The sequence below is a fragment of the Bombyx mandarina genome, chromosome 25 (assembly GCF_030267445.1).
Source record: "Bombyx mandarina strain Sakado chromosome 25, ASM3026744v2".
Classification (NCBI taxonomy): domain Eukaryota; kingdom Metazoa; phylum Arthropoda; class Insecta; order Lepidoptera; family Bombycidae; genus Bombyx; species Bombyx mandarina.
Window position 1 is genome coordinate 11,013,076 of NC_143231.1, and position 14,161 is coordinate 11,027,236.

A 14,161-nucleotide genomic window follows, 5' to 3' on the forward strand; every position below is an offset into this window, starting at 1 on the left:
AGGCCTCTTCTCGCCTAAATTCAGGCATAGGCTATCTCCTAGACTGGCTCTCAGACCACGGTCTGTCCCTATCTATTCCTAAAAGCAAAGTGGTTGTTTTCTCTCGGTCCAGATCTTGTCCCAACGTTTCAATATCTTACGATCAACAAAATTTTTCGGTTGTAGACAATGTGAAATTTCTTGGTGTTGTATTAAATTCTAGATTAACTGGTGTCCATCATATTAATCATATTGTTAAAAAATGTGAGAAAAATATTAACATTCTGCGTTCCTTGTCTGGTGTCTGGTGGGGCTGTCACCCCTATACTCAAAAACTTATGTATAACGCCTTAGTACGTAGTCACTTAGACTATGGCACTTTCCTTCTTGACCCTTGTAACAAATCTGCTATGAGTTCCCTTGACAAACTTCAATCTAAATGTCTGAGATTAATCTGTGGAGCTATGAAATCGTCACCTATTAATGCTCTTCAGGTAGAATGCGGCGATGCCCCCTTATTCCTTAGAAGACAATACTTATCTGACCGGTTCCTTTTTAAAGTCATTCAATCTCCTTATCATCCTCTTATCTCTAAACTCCATATCCTTTCTGATTTTATCTCTTCTAATAAATATTGGTACCACAAGGATTATCCCTGCCTTTTCAATAGTTTTGTCAGCTATCTCCGCCTTCCTTGTCCTGTATTTCAGTATCAAAAATTTCCTCTTTTCGACATCTCTTTTAAGGCTCTTATCTTTCAGCCTCAAGTTCTTTTAGATCTCGGCATAGAAAAAAAATGCCATTCTGCAAATTCCCAGTTAAATAGATACATCGCCAAGCATTGGTCCGATTGGCTCATCATTTACACTGATGCTTCTAAGTTGTCAGACCAGGGTTGTGTTGGCTCCGCTGTCTGGATTCCTAAATACAATGTGATTCTCAATTTTAAATGCCCCCCTCAAGCTTCAGTCTTCTCTGGTGAGTCCATAGCTATTCTGGAAGCATTATCATTCATTGAGTCCCATAAACTAAATAAATCTGTTATTCTTACTGATTCTAAGAGTTGTTTACAGGCTATCGTTGCTAACCAATTTAAATCAAAATCTAAATTTCCTTACATACTAAAAATTAAAAATTTACTTTTCAGCTGCCATTCTAAAAACATTGAAGTTGTCCTTGCTTGGTTGCCTGGCCATAGTGGTATTTTAGGTAATGAAACTGCAGATCTTTGTGCTAAAGACGCCACAACAACTGGCTGTATGGATCATTACAGAGTTTATTCTAATGATTTACTCCCAATAGCTAAACAACGATTGCTTTCTTCTTGGAATTCTTGTTGGCAAAAGACTAGTTTTTCTAAAGGTAAACACTACGCTGATATTCAAGGCTTTATTCCTCCCCGACCTTGGTTCTGCAACTTCAAAGATTTACATAAACGCGTTACAAGTACGATCTGTAGATTAAGGCTAGGCCATACGTGTACCCCCATCCATCTGGCTAAACTTCATATCAGGGATAGTTCTATTTGCGAATGTGGTCTTGACGAAGGCTCTCCAAATCACATGTTTTTCAGTTGTCCTCGTCTATCTTCCTCCCTCTATGATCTCATTCCTCCTGATATTCCTCGCCCCATTGATCTCAAATCTCTTCTTTCCCTTGTCAACTCCCCTTTCGTTTATATTCTTAGTTCATTCATTAACCATAATAATATTAAGCTGTAGTTTGTCTGTCTGTTATCGAACTAACCCCTGTATATATATTGTGTGCGTCTTATTTGTTTTAGGTAAATCAACAGAGATCCTGTCATCAAACATTCTTAGCTACTCACTTAATTCTTAGTGAATATCTGTGACCTTGCTCGTTCACGAAGCCCACTATAGAAAGCAGAGTATTAAATACACTTGACATTGGCGAAATCTAAAAGGAAACGCCATAAACCTAAGAGATAGATAGATAGATATTCGTAAATATGTGTGCGTGCGGTAAATCTGAAAGTGTATTATTTATTTTCTAACTTATTATTATTTTAGATTTAGGATCCGGCTTTGTATTTTTATTCGCCGCTTTTGTGTGATTTTGGTTGCATCGTGTTGTTGAAGTGCTTTTCCACAACCACCAGTTTATTATTATATAAATAAAACTTATAATCGCATTGACTTTATTTATCAGGTAGTAAGCAAAATATGTCTCTTATGTAGGTAAATAAAATAAAGAGTTTCAAATGTCTAACCTCGAACTATTTACTTTATTAATAAATATTATCAAACTTAAATTATCAAAATATGCGGGAATCATGCACAGATCCAGGCCATTGCACAACAATATCATATATTTCCATTTGCGGTCCACATACTATTTGGACATCGATAGAAAACCAGCCTTGAGGAACGTTCAAGGTACGTCGCGACGTACCTTAACTTGACAGTTCGGTCACTTCACTCCGGTTAGGAAATTTTTCCAAGGACGTTTGAGTGGAGTTTATTTTTACGACTAATCATACCAAAACGCGTGTTGGAGGTTGAGTCGAGTCGAGTTAAGCTCGTGTAAACGACTAAAGATACGGGTGTAATACCCCAAATCGGATCTAAATCACCTAAAATCAAATTTCCAAATTGCATTTCTATATTTTGTAAATGTATAGATGACAACAAATATGGTAGGTACATGTACATATGTTATGGTTTAACGTGTATGAGGTCTTTAGTTTAAGTTTAAGTACTTTAATTTAAGCAATTAAAATATAATCTATTAAGAACATCATGTAACATCAGTATTAAACTATAATTTGTCTCAGCCTTATTGTAATTAAAAAAATTATCACTTAAGAAATATTTCACATTTGCCGTGGAGGTCTAAAACGAATCCGAAAATACAGATTTTCTTTCATTTCAAAGTACTAGCATCTTTAATAAATAAAACATCGTCTGCATTTTGTATTGAATATGGGAATTTTCAGAAGGGTTTTATATCGCTTGAGCTTAGTTAAGATTAGAATTATGATATTAGAGATAGAAGAGATAGTAATTAATAGATATAATTTATATTAATAATATCTATCTAATAGTAATAATCTTAGGTTATTAACAACAAATAGACAATGCTGTTTATATTAAGACATAGAGCTTTCCAGGGTAAAAGATAGGCATTAGAAGGAAATTTTATGAAGCGTGACATTAATGCTTTTAAAAAAAATTGTTATTAATGTACTTTATTATATTTGGGATTCCAGATCTGTTTGAAAAATTTTTAAGTTATAGCCTATAAGAATAAAGTAGCTTTAGTATTTTAGGGTACTTTAACATGATTTATCTGCCCTTTTCTTTCCTACCTATTCTAGTTACCTCGAGGGGTTATTCTAGATTCACCGAACTGGTAGGTGAGCTCGCGGGCCTCACACTTGACGTTGTCGCTAACACGAACCCTAGCAAGAGTCGTGCTTCGCGGAATCCACCACCGGATCGGAAACGCGACCCACTGAGAAGATCCGGCGAGAAACTCAGTGGGCTGTGTCTGTGGGTTAATTTACTCGCCAAGCCCTTCGTCGCAAGCGACGGGTTCGACGAGAACGATGACCGGTGCTTAAGGTAACATTGAGAGCCCCAAGGAATTGAGAGCTTTGGAGTGGACGGTTAGCGTGGATGTGTTGCGTAGAGAGAAGATGCATGTGACTCGGAGATGTATGGAAATGGTAGTGCAAGGTAGAGGGGGAAGAGGTCGACCGAAGAAGACATGGATGAAATGTATGAATGACGATATGAGAGAGAGAGGAGTGAGTGTTGAGCTGACGGCTGATATAAGAGAATGGAAGAGAAAAATTAGCTGTGCCGACCCCACCTAGTGGGATAAGGTGAAGAAAAACAAGAAGAGAATATTACTCCGTCAATGTATGGCAACCTAAACATACATTCTAGATTTAATTAAAACTAATTTTATAGTTTAATTTTGCGTTTTTCTATTGGCATTAGAGATTTTGCGAGATCAAACTGTAAAAGTAGCTTTAATTTTGACTACGACTCGCGGAAACCGAAGAAAAGGCTATTATTGTAAGCTTATCTAGTTTAAATATTTATTTAAAAAATGATTTAAGCTATTCCTTCGAATCGTTCGTTCTAGTTATATTCCCATTTTCAAAACAAAACACTAGAGATCCTCGGACGTGTTTTGTAGCTTTTTTCGTTATTCGTTAATCGTAGATGACTATAGACGAGCTTATTTAGCGTACATCGGATGTTTTGACCGGTTACGTCATTGGTATAACGGCCATCCTACGGTTTAAGTATGAATGCTACGCAGAGATATGCGAGATGCTATAATTAAAGTTCAACGTTCCACATTCATAGAACCTTAAGCTAAATTTCTTCTTTTTATTTATGTATTGCTTATATGGGTGGACGAGCTACAGCCACCTGGTGTTAAGTGATTACTGGAGCCCATAGACATCCACAACGTAAATGCGCCACCCACCTTGAGGATATGTTCTAAGGTCTCAAGTATAGTTACAACGGCTGCCCCACCCTTCAAACCGAAACGCATTACTGCTTCACGGCAGAAATAGGCAGAGTGGTGGTACCTAAGCGCGCGGACTCACAAGAGATCCTACCACCAGTAATTACGCAAATTATAATTTTTGCGGGTTTCATTTTTATTACACGTTTATTCTACGAGGAACAAAGATACATAACTATACGATAACTCAAAAATACTGTTTGAGATATAATCAATACAGATCAATAATTATTTTTTTGTTAAGTAAAAAAACCTCTTAAAGCATTGTCCATGTAAATATCAATAGCATATTCAAAATAAATATTGTATAGTAATAAAATTTTACTGTATAACAACCGTGTATAGGAAACCTGAACGCAGTTTAAAAGCTTTCTAACAACGAGTGAAAATAAAATGGTGGTCAGCTGCAATTTCGTTAATTGATTCGGCAATTTGTTGTTCAGGTTTCGGTTTTTGAACGAATGTGCGACTTATATTAAAGTCGTTAAGTTCAAATTTGAAATTTAAGTTTGGGACGATGTTTTTACTAAAGTTAATTTTTTTAGGAGCGTCGAGAATAAGAGTGGCATCTGAAACATGCAACGAAGTCAGCAGACATAATTTGACGAGAATTTCACACTATGAAGTTGTGTGAAGTTAAATTACGAGGCATTGCAGATTCTATCAGTAAATGTAACTATAATATACCATTTTTACTGGTGGTAGGACCTCTTGTGAGTCCGCACGGGTAGGTACCACCGCCCCGCCTATTTCTGCCGTGAAGCAGTAATGCGTTTCGGTTTGAAGGGTGGGGCAGCCGTTGTGACTATACTGAGACCTTAGAACTATATCTCAAGGTGTGTGGCGCATTTACGTTGTAGATTTCTATGGGCTCCAGTAACCACTTAACACCAGGTGGGCTGTGAGCTCGTCCACACATCAAAGCAATAAAAAAAAAACCATTCGAATTAGTCGGATATACTTCGGATGTATTTCGGATATATTTTATATTTTTCAAAACTACATTTAATTCGAATAGGTACTGTTTTGCAGTATGAACAGATAGATTAGCTATACATATCTCTTAAAATACATTTATTGTCTAAATCTGAATGGAAAAACTGTTTTAACAGAATTTAACAAAACAGGAAGACCTCTATTCGATTTCTTGTGTTATCTCAGACCTTTTTTATAGGGTTTATGGATGATTCTTTTTTATTTCAAAACCGGTTATTTTTTATGTAATGCTGTTTAAATTTTACGAACATCTGACAGTGACAATGAACAGTTAGTTAGTCTTGGAGTATTAGTAGTATTAAGGATAATAATGAATATTTAGTTGACTTGGACTAAATTATCAATATTCTCATTTTGTTGAAGTCGATTTTCTTTCTTCTTAGTTTTTTGTATTTTTCTTTATATGTTTATTAATAACAAAACTGTGTAATGTTTAACACACCTATAACGCGTATTATAACGTTTGAGTACAAGATGTTAAGGATGTATACGTATTGTTTTTTGGTTTGGCGCGTCAGAATCATAAAATTAGTAGGCAGGTGCAACCTAGTAGCGTAAAAAAAAATATTTGACCTTCACACGTAACTTATGCGTTAGAACGATATATTGTTGCGGTGTTAAAATAAACGTTAATTACGGCAACAAAACAAAATACGTTTATTAGGAAACACACACGGGTTTTTGTTTCTAGTTATAGTAGTTTAGTGAGATTCCTTTCGGGCTGAGATTACTAAGGCACTTTTATTAGTTTGACTGCGTTATCGTGACCTTGCCGTGGAATGAGATGGTGAAACTTTATTGAATCCTGCACCAGATGGGTAGCACAGGTGGTGTGCTTAGTGCGAGTTTTTTAACGGAAACGCAACGCACTGAGAAGATCCGGCTAGAGACCCAGTGGGCTGTGTCTGTGGGACTTAATTAAACGTTACACCTCCATACAAATTTGAGTTAACGCTATCGAGAACATTAAAAACTTGCACTAAGTACGCGGGTGTAAGATTGTGCCGGCACGCTACCCACTTTCATTCTACTTCACAAGATATAGGGTAAGTCCGGGGTAGATGGCCATATGGGAGAGATGGCCTATCGAAATATTTCAAGGTACCGTTCATTAAATGCCACTGATTAACGTTTAGTTTTCTGCGCGTCGTGCGTGAGGGCAACAGTGCGATAAAATATTTGACGAAAAAAGCATAAAAAGTAAGTAAATCCTTTGTTTTTTGTTTCGACTATTGTAAATATTTATTTGATGTTTTATGTTTTACATAATTGTGGTATCAGTTTCTTTAAATTATGGTGATATTTGTATTTGATGCAAAGTATACAAACAGTGCTACTTTAAAATCTCAAAATGGTTTGTTTCGTGTCATGGCTTGTTTTAGTCTTTGTTGTGGCTATCTCTCCCGGAAAAAAAGGAGAGATGGCCAAGTGCAGTCGGTATATTATGGCCATAGTGCCATGTTACAGAAATGATGTTTTCTGCAAAGTATTAATGTATTTTATTATTTGTTTTAGATGCCTCATAATCGTGTTTACAAAATCCTGCGTTAAAACTGCCACGATGTCTAATGTTTCACACCCGAGTACTCCGAAAGAGGCTTCGTTCAGTAAGGATCCAGATTATACTGCCATCTCGAATTCTACAGGATATATCACCTAGTCCAGAAAAACTGATTCAAGTGCTTAAATGAGCAAAGCAAATTGAAACACCTTTGACTTCGAAAGAACACATGTAAACTAGAAAAAGAAAGTAATAATATATGTCAAAACAAAGAAGGAAAATATACAATAAAAGGACTGTTCAATGTATAAAAAGAAAAGCCATTTGAAGACTATCTGAGAATAGTGACGATATTCTATTAAAAATACTGTCAGATAAGAATGAGAAAAGAAAGAGACTCGAAAAGGATAATTGTCTTGGGCGTGGTGGTGAAAATTACTACGAAACACCTCTCATCGAAGAGTGGCTTCAATGTACAGTGTGTCAGTATTAAGTTCACAAACACTACACTGAATTTAAAACGACGTGCTCCAGTTGTGACGAAGAGGAGAAAACAAGACTTGAAAGTAGAAAATAAGACCAAAAAGTAATTATAAGTCTAGAATTAAGCTATGGCCATTTTACCTTTAATACTATGGCTATCACACCTGGATACCTTGGAAGAGATGGCCAATTGTGATTTAAGGAAAACTTCAATTAATAAGGTGATCTCCTTAGAAATTGTTACTTTTTTGTTTAAAATATCATAGTTGATTCTTCAAAGTTTAATGACAAATAAATATAATTAAAAAAACATAAGTATTTGATTTTAGACAGAGCTTAGAAAAAACTATGGCCAACTACCCCGGACTTACCCTACTTGATGATCGAGTTTCACATTACTACAATGGCGATTACCCTCCGACCCAGAGATTGTCTTGACCACGTCCTAAGCGCTAATATTTTTCCATAAAACAAATAAATCGCAAACATGTATAAGGTGCACATTTCGGAATCCGCTATTATATACATTCTTTAACAGAGGACAATGAAAGGAAAAATGCGCAAATTGAAAGCAAACAATTTGAGATCAAATCAAAGATTGCTTACAAATACTTCTGCCTTGCTGGCTTCAATATTGTCGTATTTTGCTACAATCGAAATATGTATAAACATATCTCAATATACGTAAGACTCACTGAAGTAGGAAACCTATGGAAATGAAACGTCAACCAATAATTCGTGCCACTGTGACGTCATCTGGCCACAAAACATGGCGGTTTTAGTGCTGCCCAGAAGATTTTAATGTTAGTAGGTTTTATCGATAAACGTGTTTGGCTTATTTTATTTTAAAGATTGTTGAGTATGAATGTATTTGTAAAATTTATACTTTAATAGGAAGTAAGTATATTGTTATGTGCAAAGATGATGTGATTTAGATATTATGTGAAATCTAAGACGAGTTCGTGCTTCAAATTTTCCAAGTAAACGATATGACGATTTTTAAAATTTGCTACACTGATTTTATAAAGTTGTCGTTTGACGCAAAACTTATAGATATGGCATAGTACAGTGCCATCAGCCCATTTCTAGCATGCTGAATGTTATCGTATTTTGAGTACGTGTTCTTCTTAGACTATTACAATCTATTTTAATTGTTTTGCTGACTCTAAAGTCCGTAACACACTACCGCAGCGCACCTCAAGGAAGATGCACCGCACTACCGCACCGCACGCAAATTTTAAACTTATCAAGGGACCGCCTGATAAAAAAAACACCTACAGAACATTTATTCGTTAATGAAATTACAAACGTCATTCCTTTTGACTTATTTATATATATTTAACGAATTTACAATAGTGTTTTACTCACTGCGGAATAAAACTATTTTATTTGAATAGTTCCGAAGAGATTTTGTCGGTAGCCTTTTTCCCGAAATATCTAAACAGTTTGATGACATATTTTAAAGAGGTATTTATGATTAGTGTCATGATGAATAGATTCCGACCGAAAAATGGTGTCCGATATTTCGGATTCAAATATAATAAGTGTATAATCTATCTTTCGGATGAAGGCTCCATAATGAATTTAAATATATATAGATAATAGTTTTGGGGCATCGACTTTCTTGAGATCCTATAAAATATGTTTTAATTATTATTTTTGTATGTTTTAAGCATGATAAAACTAGAAATTTTATATAAGCAATTATATTAAATCGATATCAAAGTCAATAAATAATGTACAACCCAAAACAGACGGCCGAACTGACGTGACATTGACATTTGGCGCGCTAAACATGGCGGATTTTCGGCCTCATTAGACAGAGACGGAGACATTTACGTATATTCATGTTTCATTTTATGTACGCACTGAAATACTGTTATATTGTTTTCCTGCGAGTTAAAGTGCTGAGTAAGAACGAGATAGATATATGTTTATGTGTGTGCTTTCAAAATGGGTGCTATTTATATAAGCAATTGTACGTATAGAACAATATGTCGTGTCCCTACTATATAGGTCTATGGTAAGACTAGACAAGACGAAATGACATTTTGAATTGCAACAAACGTGTTGAAAAAAGAAATAGCGACGCAGAAACATCATCCTATTTACAACTCTATAAATACAGCCCACTGAGTTTCTCACCGGATCTTCTCAGTGGGTCCCGATTCCGATTCGGCGGCAGATTCTGCGAAGCACTGCTCTTGATAGGGCTAGTGTTAGCAATTTTTTTAGGTTAAGTCTGTGAGCTCACCTTCTTCCCATTTGTGATAGCCGGAAAAGCTCGTTAATTTTTATTTTTTTTACTACCTACTTGCTGGTAACCTCAGAGGCTTTCCGCAATGATTCGGCGAGAAACTCAGTAGGCTGTGTCTATGGGTTAGTTCGCTCGTCGAACTCTTGTCGTGATCGACGAGTTCGACGAGGACGTTGACCGGTGCTTGAGGGTGGGTCCTAAGAGCACCGAGAGTGTATCCGGGGGATACGACAAGACATACTTCGGGCGACGGCGGCTTTCCGTTGCCCCGTTGCGATCGTATAAGAAGCTCCTTAAGATAGATACCAGTGAATAGGTAGGGTGAAAAAATTAACAAGATTTTTTTATTTTTTTTATTGCTTAGATGAATGGACGAGCTCACAGCCCACCTGGTGTTCAGTGGTTACTGGAGCCCATAGATATATACAACGTAAATGCGCCACCCACCTTGAGATATAAGTTCTAAGGTCTCAGTATAGTTACAACGGCTGCCCCACCCTTCAAACCGAAACGCATTGCTGCTTCACGGCAGAAATAGGCAGGGTGGTGGTACCTACCCGTGCGGACTCAAGAGGTCCTACCACTAGTAGGCTTATGAATTGTAACGGACGTGACGTCAGCTGTCATGCCCTACCGCCAGCCAAGCCGCCAAGCCATGTTAACACGCCCCCTTCCGCCACAGCCACAGCCACCGCCGCCGCCAGCCAAAGCCAACGAAGGGGGGCTAGTGTTAATAAAACAAGCCGTGCCAGCCATTTCTACCTGCTTTCTGCGTTCTCGCACAAATAAAAGAACTTGTCGTTACGCTGCTGGTTTTTATTGTCACATCATTTGCAACAATCAGAAGTGGCATAAAGAAATGAAACAATGTCATATACACGCTCAGATCTCTCGGTCTTCTGACAAGTTTGAAGAAGATGAAGCTCCTATTCCACTGGCGAGGAAGGTGTTGAAAAATTGCTTCAGAAGGAGGTCCACAAGGCGATACTTGAGCTACAGGATGAAGAACCTGGAACAATCAAATCAAAGGGACTTCGACGTCGTCGGACCAAGAGCGCCTGCCGCCCTGTCCTTCCATCATTCTGGTTCACGTGGAGGGAAACTAGAAGAGCAGCAACGCGGTTACCCCACTGCGGCACTACGAGCTTCACGGCGCTTCATGAGATTCACGGCTACGAGCTTCCTTCTCCCTGCCTGCAACGCTGCTGCGCGGCGAAGACAGCTACGTCAAAGTCATCAACATGAGCTCGGAGACCATCATGTGGCCGCCGGGCGAGGTCCTGCCGAGGGCTAACAGCTGCGAGGAGCCACAGCCAAACAGCCAGGTGTGTTGCATTTCTACTTGCCCTAGCCATGCCATTACAAATATTTCGAGATTTGTGGGTAGAAATAAAAAAAATTAAAAGGAGCCATTAAATATTAGGAGTCATTCAGATTAAAAAAAATACAGTATAAGCATTGCTTTGCTACGAATACACATGATTTAGGTATTGCCAATTTAGTTCAAATGCAAATTAAGCTTACTAGTGATCAGCCCGTGTATCGCCACTTTTAGACATCGGCATTATAAAATAATCTGAATCTAGTCATGCTTCACCAGTGGTCTTATTAAGAAAAAGAACGGCGACAGTAGGCTATGCGTTGATTATCGTGCGTTAAACGCTATGGTAAAATATAAAAGTATCCACCGAACAGTACTGCACGAGTTTAGATTTAGCCCAAGGGCTACCATCAATTGAGCATTGTGCCAGACACACAACTGCTTTCATTACACCGCAAGGTCATTATTTCTAGTACACTAGAATTCCTTTTGGTTTAGCAAATGCGCCATCTGTATTCATGCGTTTCTTCTTTATCTCCACCTTATTCCACTAGGTGGGGTAGTTAAATGCGTTTAATAAATAAAATAATTGAGTCTGTAGGTAGAAAAGAAATGGGTAAAAATAAATGTAGGTCAAATCGAGATACTAGCAATTTTAAACGATTTACATCTACCCTCAGTTGCTATAAAATCAGGTTCAATAATTATTGAGAAAGTACTTGGGAAATTTTATGGTGGAGACTTAAAATTAAATATGAGTAAATGCTCATTCTTGGAGGAACAAGTCACTTATTAGGTCATGAAATATCTTCAGACGGTATACAGCCGGGTGCAACAAAAATTGACGGCCGTTTCGCAGTGTCCTGTGCCAAATAATGCTTATAGTGTGCGACAGTTTATTGGTTTAAAAAGAAAAAAAAAGATAAATCATGGGTGTGGGGCCGTGAACAAAACGCGAATTTCGAACAACTGAAAAACAGCTTACGTTTCAAACCTGTGCTAGCTCTGTATAATCCTATGCTTCCTACAGAAATACAAACCGATGCGTGTAACTTAGGAATTTCTGGTATACTATTACAAAAACAAACTGACAACTCACTGCGGCCTGTTATACTATTTTAGCCGGGTTACTAGGAAGGAAGAATGTGTATCATAGTTAAGAGCTCATAACCTGGCGGTCGTACAATCGCTACGTAGGTTCCGTGTTTATAAAGTAGGTAAACATGATATAGTAGAAACTGATTGTACTGTGGTTTGTGCTACGCTTACCAAACGCGACATTATACCGTGCAATGCGCGATGGTGAGTTTTGAAAGAAGATTATGACATTAGTGTTGAGTATAGACCTGGTGAACGTATGGAAAATTTGTAGACGCTCTTAATAGGCATCCTGTTGACATGATGAACGTGAATCGTCTTAGTTACTGATTGATTCTGTACTGTGCAATGTCAGGACGAAAAGTTTAGTTCGATTATAAAGCAATCTATACTAACATTATAAAGCTGAAGAGTTTGTTTGTTTGAACGCGCTAATCTCAAGAACTGCTGGTCCGATTTGAAAAATTCTTTCAGTGTTAAATAACCCATTTATTGAGAAAGGTTATAGGGTATATAACGCTAGCACCGCTAAGACCATCACTGGGTCACGCTAAGACCAATACAAGCGAAGTACCAGTAAGTAATGTTTCAAAATCGGGTTATTTTCCCTTTTGAGAGCTTCCGGTGCGTACGCTGCAGAAACTGTTAAAGTTTCGCTAAAATAATGTGACAGAATTGTACCCCTTTAAAAGATCTAAAAAAAAAATGTCCGCGATAGCATATGTTAAGGTTGGCTCACTATAACGTTTTTTTTATGCTAATCAATTTGTACTAAAATAAAGCATTCTTTGTGAACTATATTCCACGCGGACGAAGTCGCGCTGATGTTAAAGATAATTATGAATGAACTAGTTCGAAAAACTTTTAACGGAAACAGACTCGCAGTCCCTTCGGCTAAATGGAAAATTGTACAAATGCACTATGACATTTCACGTGGATCTAAATCATCGTTTAGCTTTGATTAAAAGCCAATATTGGTTTCTTAAAATGACAGACACACTTTATTAGCAAATACGTGGCAGCATGTCTTTATTATACACACATGAGAAGGATAACTATGTTAAAAAAAGAAGACATGTCTATATCCGATCTCTAAACCATCTGATACTATGCGCATGGCACAAATAGATAACATGATGCCCTTCTGTAGGACATCTAAAGGGCACCAACCAGTACATGTTCGTAATGAAAGATGCCTTGTCTAAATTTGTGATAGCTGAACTTACGCGTACTGTAAATTCAATCGGGACCATTCGTGCATTGAAAAATATATTAATAGGGTTTGTTCAGATACCCGAATCACGTGGTGACAGACTATGGAAAAGCTTTTACGAGTAGGTACTTTAAAAAATATATCAGAAGATAAACAGTTTAGGCATACGTTAAACGGTATTGCTTGTCCGCGCGCTAATTGGCCAGGTTGAACAAACTAAACATACAATTTTATGTGTTGCGGGCAACTGATCGTAGTGAAGCTTCAAATAATTTAGTGAACTCCGTCATTTGAGGCACAAACAACACAATTAAAAGTAGCAGCGGCTACAAGCCTTGTGATTTAATCTTTGCGCGCTCTGGTAGGTCAATATGTGATGTTTCGATTCTTGGTCGCGAACCAGGAACTGTTGACGCACGGCGTAAGATAGCTACAGCTAGGATAAAACAAGCCAGTACAATAATGACACACAACATTAATATAAAAAAAAATGCTCATGTTTATAAGAAAAGGGATTTTGTATCGTAGAGACAGGCTCCAACTGGTTAGTAGCGCCGCTAGGATTAATACCAAATTAGACGATTTGTACTCAGGTCCGTATGTAGTAACTAAAGTGTAGGTAACAATCGGTATCGAATTAGAAGTATATCTAAAAGGTTTACGAAGTTATAAAAACTTCACTAGCCTGGTATCAACAGATTCATTAAGGCCCTATAAAAGCGCTAGTAGTTCAGATGAGCAGCTCGAAACTGAAGACCTTATTGATTTATTTGAGAACTAAATGTTTTTGTGTGTTCCCCATTGCGG

The 14,161-nt window shown here is 37.4% G+C and overlaps 1 pseudogene; it reads left to right on the forward strand.

Annotated features, from left to right (window-relative positions):
* Nucleotides 1-10,363: 10,363 nt before the first annotated feature.
* LOC149499897 (uncharacterized) lies at nucleotides 10,364-11,636 on the forward strand (annotated as a pseudogene).
* Nucleotides 11,637-14,161: the final 2,525 nt, after the last annotated feature.